The 7,397-nt window shown below is 42.0% G+C and overlaps 1 pseudogene; it reads left to right on the forward strand.

Moving 5' to 3' along the window:
- The first annotated feature begins 221 nt into the window (after window positions 1-221).
- Window positions 222-7,397, forward strand: part of LOC119339536 — an 81,362-nt pseudogene continuing 74,186 nt past the window's right edge.

A 7,397-nucleotide genomic window follows, 5' to 3' on the forward strand; every position in this document is an offset into this window, starting at 1 on the left:
TTTCCGGGGAGAAGCGGCTTCGGTGTTGGTAGCGCAGCGAGCGGAGCGGCGGCGACTCCGTGCAGGCAGCGATTCCCTGCGTTGCGGGGTGAGGGGTGCGCGACAGCGACCTGACTAGGTTTGCCCCTAAGCTCATTCGATCCCAACACTGAAACTTAGGAATGTGAATGGTGACTGACTAGGCCGTCGATCTTGTTCTCCGGTGAGCTCGCAGGTCCGCCATGTCGACGTTCGCCGGTTTAACCGTCATCGACGGCGACAAGAAGTGCTACCAGGAAACGTCGGGCACATACGCCGGCGCCAACGCCGACAGTGGGTACCACCTGCTCATGGTCAAGGGCTACTCGCGCAGCAAAAAAGAGCTGCCCACCGGTGAGAGCGCCTGCACTGAAACCTTCATGGTAGGAGGCCATTATTGGTCTATCGAGTACTACCCCAACGGTGAGAACCTGAGCTGCGCCGACTTCATTTCGCTCAGTATCACCCCGTGTCTACGACGAAGAGGTTGAAGTGGGCGTGGAGGCCAAGTTCCGTTTTAGTTTCGTCGACGAGGTCGAGAAGCAGATGCCGACGTACATTGGCGCAACCAGTAAAACTCATGACTTCTACAGGCGTGATCCTTGCTGGGGCTGTGACACATTCAAGGTCAGCAGTGAGACCTTTGCTGCACACCGGTGTGTGCTTGCAGCTCGGTTCACAGTATTCATGGCACAGCTCTTTGGCCCAATGAATGAGGGCACCACCACGTTCAAGAGCGTCATACAGATCAAAGACATGGAAGCAAAAGTGTTCAAGGCTTTGCTTAGCTTCATCTACACAGACACATTCCCGTTGATGGAGAAAGACAACATGGAGGAGGAAGAAATGCCAGACGAAAGGAAAGACAAGAAGACACTAGGAAATCCGGCACTAAAAACTCCAACCTGAAGCCCGACGCTCCGCAGCGACGAGGTGACGCCGTGCTGCACGGTGAGCACGAGATCCTCGCTTCTTCTTCTTCTTATTCATCTTCTTCCTGCATGCCAAGGAAGATCAGATTTTGCAACTCACCGGCAACGACAACTGCAGCAACAAGCACGCCTTACTGTGTATGTTCCTTCTTCTTCGGTTGACAACGAGGTCCCCGTCGTCGTCCATGGTGACAGCGTCCAGCGAGCCACCTTCTGAATAAAACCAAGAATCAACTCACCACAGCGAACAGTCCACCCTCTACGGTACTAGCACAATGCAAAACTCACCCCCTCGCCCACAGGAACTGCTCGTTGAAGCGAGCAGCTCGCGCCCACTGCTGTGCTCCTCGCCTCCTGGTAGCTCTAGAAACATCAGGTGACACGTCAGCGCAAGCCAAACCCACGACCTCGCCTGGATGTGAGCCAGGAAGCGGCGCAGTGAAGGTGTATGATGAAATGCGCCTGAGAACCGAGGAGGAGGCGCGTGCATGGTCATTACCTAGGGGGCGGGAGGAGAAGGTGAAGCGGGAGAGGAAGAGGCCGGGGAAGCGGGGCGGGCAGCCCAGGTGCACCTCGCTCATCACCTGCTCCTCCTCCGCCGCCTCCTCCCCGCCGGCGGCCTCCATCGCCCCCGTCGCACAACAGAAGGTGCCTCTGTTCGCCGCTTCTCACTACCACCCAAGGCCGGAGTTGTTTTTGAGGGGGTCCCGAGACGGAGCTCCTAGTCGGCGCCTTAAGCGCCGGCTAGGAGAACCGGCGCCCACGCGGCCTCCAAGTTGGGCCGGCCCAGGAAATGCGCCGTCGCACAACAGAAGGTGCCTCTGTTCGCCGCTTCTCACTTCCACCCGAGGCCGGAGTTGTTTTTGAGGGGGTCCCGAGACGGAGCTCCTAGTCGGCGCCTTAAGCGCCGGCTAGGAGAACCGGCGCCCACGCGGCCTCCAAGTTGGGCCGGCCCAGGAAATGCGCCGTCGCACAACAGAAGGTGCCTCTGTTCGCCGCTTCTCACTTCCACCCGAGGCCGGAGTTGTTTTTGAGGGGGTCCCGAGACGGAGCTCCTAGTCGGCGCCTTAAGCGCCGGCTAGGAGAACCGGCGCCCACGCGGCCTCCAAGTTGGGCCGGCCCAGGAAATGCGCCGTAGGCACGAAACCCCCAAAAAAGTGGATATCTCAGGATTCGAACTCAGGCAGTTCGCTACACGTCCAAACCTCGCTAACCACTTGACCTACCGGCCTTGAGTAATCAGAAACAGCGCGAAATAAAGAAATACCATTGTCACGACGCTATTTGTTGCACATAACAATGTACTAGATCGCATCAATTTTTTGGGAACGAAAAAAAATTGTGACTAGAAAAGGTTCATGGATTTTGAAAATAAGTTCATCAATTTTGAAAAAGGTTCATAGAAAATGAAAAAAGTTCATGGATTTTTCAACAAAAATCTGCAAATTTTAAAACAGTTCATCTACTTGAAAAAAAGTTCATTAAACTTACAAAAAGTTCACTGAATTTGTAAAAACAAATTCATCAAAATTTTAAAAAAGTTCATTAAATTAGAAAAAGTTCATTGAAATTGAAAAATCCTTCAATGAAAATTGAAAAAAGTTCATTGAAATTGAAAAAAGTTCAGTGAAATTGAAAAAAAGTTCATTGAAATTGAGAAAAGTTCAGCGAATTTGAAAAACAGTTCACCGACTTGAAGAAAAAGTTCAAGAATAAAAAACATCATCGAGGCAGGAAGAATAAAAAGGAAAAAGAAAAAAGAAAACGAAAAAGATAAAGCAAAAACGAAGAAGGGAAAAGTAAAAAGATAGATAAAAATAAGAATAGACATGAAAGCATGTTAGTAATCACGTCTAGCTGGGTGGCGCGGTGGTAGCTGCCTGTAAACATGAAGGTGAGGTGTGGAGTTCGATACCCGTCGGTGGTCGCTCCTATTTTTTGCGTCTACCGAATGGAAAGGAGACATGATGAGATGGGCTGGCCCAGAGCGGGGCGCTGCAGGCGCCCGTTTGCAGAATACACATTAACGGGCCAAATAGGATTTTCCGTCCCGAGACGGGCTCACTGCTGGTGTTATGTTGCTTTTTTGTTTCGTTTCTTTTTCGTCATTATTAACATTTTTTTTGGAGTTTTTGATTTATTTTTCACTATATTTTTATTGAAATATTTCTAAATATGTATGTTACAAAATCAGATTTAGATTATTTTTTTAAATGTTAATCCTGCATTTGAAAATGTTAAATATATATGGAAAAATGTTTTTGATGCAATTAGCATGATAAATGCACGAGTGTGAAACAAAGAAATTAGAACATGTGAAACATGCTTTACAAGAAATGTTAATCATGTCTACCAAAAAACATTTACACATTGTATAAAAAATGTTCGTGTAGTTCAAAAAGTGGTTCGTGTGTGCGAAAAATGTTAATCGTGTGTACAAAAAATGTTTATCATACACACAAAAGATGTACAAAAGTTAAACAAAGAAAATGTAGGACATGTTAATCATTTGTATGGAATATGTTAATCATGTGTACGGAAAATGTACAAAAGTGAAATAAAGAAAAGTAGAATATGTTAATCATTGTATGAAATGTTTTGATCATTGTACAAAAATGTTTATCATGCACACAAAAAATGTACAAAAGTGAAACAAAGAAAAGTAGACCATGTTAATCATGTGTACAAAAAAAAGTGTTTATCATGCACATACAAAATGTACAAGAGTGTACAAAGAAAATTAGAATATGTTAATCACTTGCTCCTCCACCCCACCTCTAGTGGCCTCCATTTTTCGCCCCCATCTGGTCATCTCTTAAGAGAAGATTTTGCTTTGGTTTGTCCCTTTGGAGACTGGACGAAAGTTATTCTGCCCCCTTGAGGCCCCCTTTGTAGCCTTTTGTTTCTTACTTCTTTAGGTTAGTTCGATTACCCCTTGTAATTGTTACCTGTCTTTAATAAAGTCTTAGATATGTTGTGGGGGTTTTTCCCTACAGTTCCCAGTCAAAAAAAAAGTTATTGCCAAATTTCACTTTCTACCTATTTTCTTGCCAAATTTAGTACGGTGAAATCAAGAAAGAAATACTAAATATTTAGGGAAAGTGGCTCACATGTTGGCTTAGTAGAATGAAAATTAATGTCAAAATTCTTTTTTTACCCATTTTTTGGCAAATTATGGGAAAAATTCAAATTTCCCCTGACAAATCTGAAGAAAAAAAAACTTTCCTAGGATTCTTAGTATTCTTGTATTGATTTTTCAGAATTTCTGAAACCGTTGAATTTATGACAGGATTTGGCAATTTTTTTGTGAGAAAATGAAATTTTACAAAAAAATTGATTGTTTTAAAAAGAAATTTCTTAAATTTTGTGCGAGAATGTTAATTATTGTTTTCTTAATTATACATATGTTTCAACATTTTTTGACAAACTTGGGCAAAAAATAAATTTTGATGTGACGTGGCTTGCTAACTGGATGGTCAACAGGGTCGAATCCAAGGTTAGGGGAGGGAAGGGTTGAGCCCCAAACTATTTTGATAGCCGGTTTAGAGTTTGGGGTCGAATCTTAGAAAAAACGAAGCACTCAGAGGATATGGACTTCTTTCAAAGGTTCTTATTGTGCAACCAACATGTGCTCAACTGAAGAAAAAAACAATGTTGTTCTATGGAGTTAATGCTGCTAATTGTTGATATTGTCTGTCTCTAGATTTTGCTAAAAGTTGTTTGGCCAATAACATGTCATGTGCCCCCCAAAAGAGGAATTGCAGGTTCCAAGATCATTCCGGTGTGAATGCTAAGGCCCTTTCCAGTGTTGCACGGTGTACAAGTGCTAAGAATCACTACTAGGGAAAAGCCTAGCAGCAGCGGGGGTTTTAGGCCTATCAGTAGCGCGGGCTGGAGCGCTACTGGTACGGCGCTACAGCTAAAGCTTAGCAGTAGCGTGCCTCAACCCACGCTACTGCTAAATCGACTTAGTAGTAGCGATTCCCCAGAGGAGCGTTACTGGTAATTATTAGTAGCGTTTCTCCCTGCCCGCGCTACTACTATTATTTCGTATTTTTTTTCTTTTTTATTTCATGTTGTATTCATACACCTTTACACAAGTTTTCATACAATAGGAATTTAAAGATTGTTTTTACATCATAATGAGTTATTACATCACGGGGTGAAAGAACCGTGGACTAGTTTAGAGTGGATGTCCATCCACTTGAAACTAATCCGCGATTCTTTCACCCAATGATATAATAAATATCATCATCATCATCATATCATTAACAACTTATCATCATAATACATCATTGTCATATAACACCTCCTCAAGATCATCGTTTTCATCAATGACATCACATAGCAAATTGGTCACTAGTCGTAATCACAAGTACTCCTCATCATCAATTCTAACACATTGTACCACATAATAAACATATTGTACCTCATAGGACCTACTACATTCTCTTAGGACCTACTACATTCTCTAAGGTAAAATAGCAAAAAACAAGATAGCCCCTGACTCTCCGTTATGGAGAATGGAGATTATCCTGTCTCCAATTCTTGCATTTCGCTTAATGTTACTTTTAAGAACCTCATTGCGAATGTCCAAACATTCTTTCCATTCTTTGATGAGCATGTGTTCACCAGTTTTAGAAATCCGATATGCACAGGTGAGCTCCCTAGATTGACCTGGTAGTATGTTCAGAACTCTAAGGCGACAATTCAGATACATCAGATGAGGCACACAATCCATCGGGATTTTCTGTTGAAAAACATAGTAATAACTTCGTAGTTAGCAATGATGTACTAGTTTTAGAAGTATGCAAAAGATGCACGGATGTCGTAATAGTAAAAAAATCTTACCAGGGTATCTCCATAGAAGTTACCGTGGTTCAACACGTGCACTAGTGGCACGTATTCACCATAATTTGGAGGAGTTCGATAATAGGTATTGTAATTCTCAAGATAAGTACAATAAGCGATTAGATGACTTTTCTCCTTATAAGTTAATTCGGAGCCATCAGTGTAGTGGGTTTTGTCTACCATCTTCCGCACATTCTTTGAATAATCAAAATAAGATGTCAATGGAAATAAGCTGTCAACTATTTTGAAATAAACAATATAAATTAGTTAAACTATGTTTGAGAAACTCACATTGCGGTAGAATCGGAAGCGTATCAACAAGGACCCAAATGTCCATATTGTCTTGCTCAATGTCAGGATCACCAAGATCCATGGTGACAATCATACCCTCATAAAAACCCATACATTTTGCAAAGTGCTTTCCAATTTTGGCAACCAAAATGGGTTATGCTCTGAGCATTGCATAGATTTACTTCAAAATCCATATCATGATGGGTCCTTATGTGTATTTTTTTGTTTCAAAATTTTCATGGTCTTCAAAACCCATCCTCTCCATGACATAGCGTCTTGCATCGCATGGGATAAGCTAGTCGAATTGTAAAAGATGAAAATTAGACATTGAAATAGTTGAAGTCATGCTTAATTACGAAAAAAACACTTGTCGTTGTTGCGTACCGTTTCAACATCGAATGTCTCCTCGAGCTTAATGCTGAACCTCCGATCTTCGTCCAGCTCAACGAACCTGTCGCACATACCTCGATCATCATGGCACCAGCTGCACTCCCCCGGGAGACTGTCGTCGTCCAAGTACGACATTTCCTACGTTCATAATTCAAATATTAAACTTGTACATATTCTAGCACAAGTCATGCTAGAATTCACGGAAAAATCCGGCATGACCTTTGCTAAAAAAGGACATATCGAGCGCCTGAAATTTGCCGGAACGGAAATTAATCAACACTCCTGCAAAACATAGGCCACTCGGAGGTGTAACCTGAACATGACCGACCACTTGGGCAACCACATATCCTATATGAGCAACACAAGATATACATGGAGATTTGGCAGGTCTCACGTCGAGGTCGGAGGGGATCGGTGACGGGGACAACGGCGGGGATGATGGAGGGGCTCCTTGATTTCTGCAAAAGCAAAAACCCTATAAGTTATCACTAATACATCCCGAATAATTGCTTAAACTAAAAAAATAACAACAAATATGACATGTTCAACTAGTTCTATTAATTCAACTAGTTCTTACTAAATATAAACTTACTATAAATAGAAAAAACACTAGTTCTTTCTAAAAATAAAGTAGTTCAACTAGTTATATTAATTTACTTACTAAACTAGTTCAACTAAAACTAAACTAGTTCAACTAGTTTATTAATTTACTTACTAAAAATACATTAGTTCTATTAATTCAACTAGTTCAACTAGTTTATTAATTTACTTACTAAACTAGTTCAACTAAAACTAAACTAGTTCAACTAAAACTAAACTAGTTCAACTACTAAAAATCATTATCTATGAACCCTAAATTAACATCTACTACTACTAAAAAACATCTAGTACTAACTAAGCTGAGAGAAAGGGGGT

The sequence above is a fragment of the Triticum dicoccoides genome, chromosome 7B (assembly GCF_002162155.2).
Source record: "Triticum dicoccoides isolate Atlit2015 ecotype Zavitan chromosome 7B, WEW_v2.0, whole genome shotgun sequence".
Lineage (NCBI taxonomy): Eukaryota > Viridiplantae > Streptophyta > Magnoliopsida > Poales > Poaceae > Triticum > Triticum dicoccoides.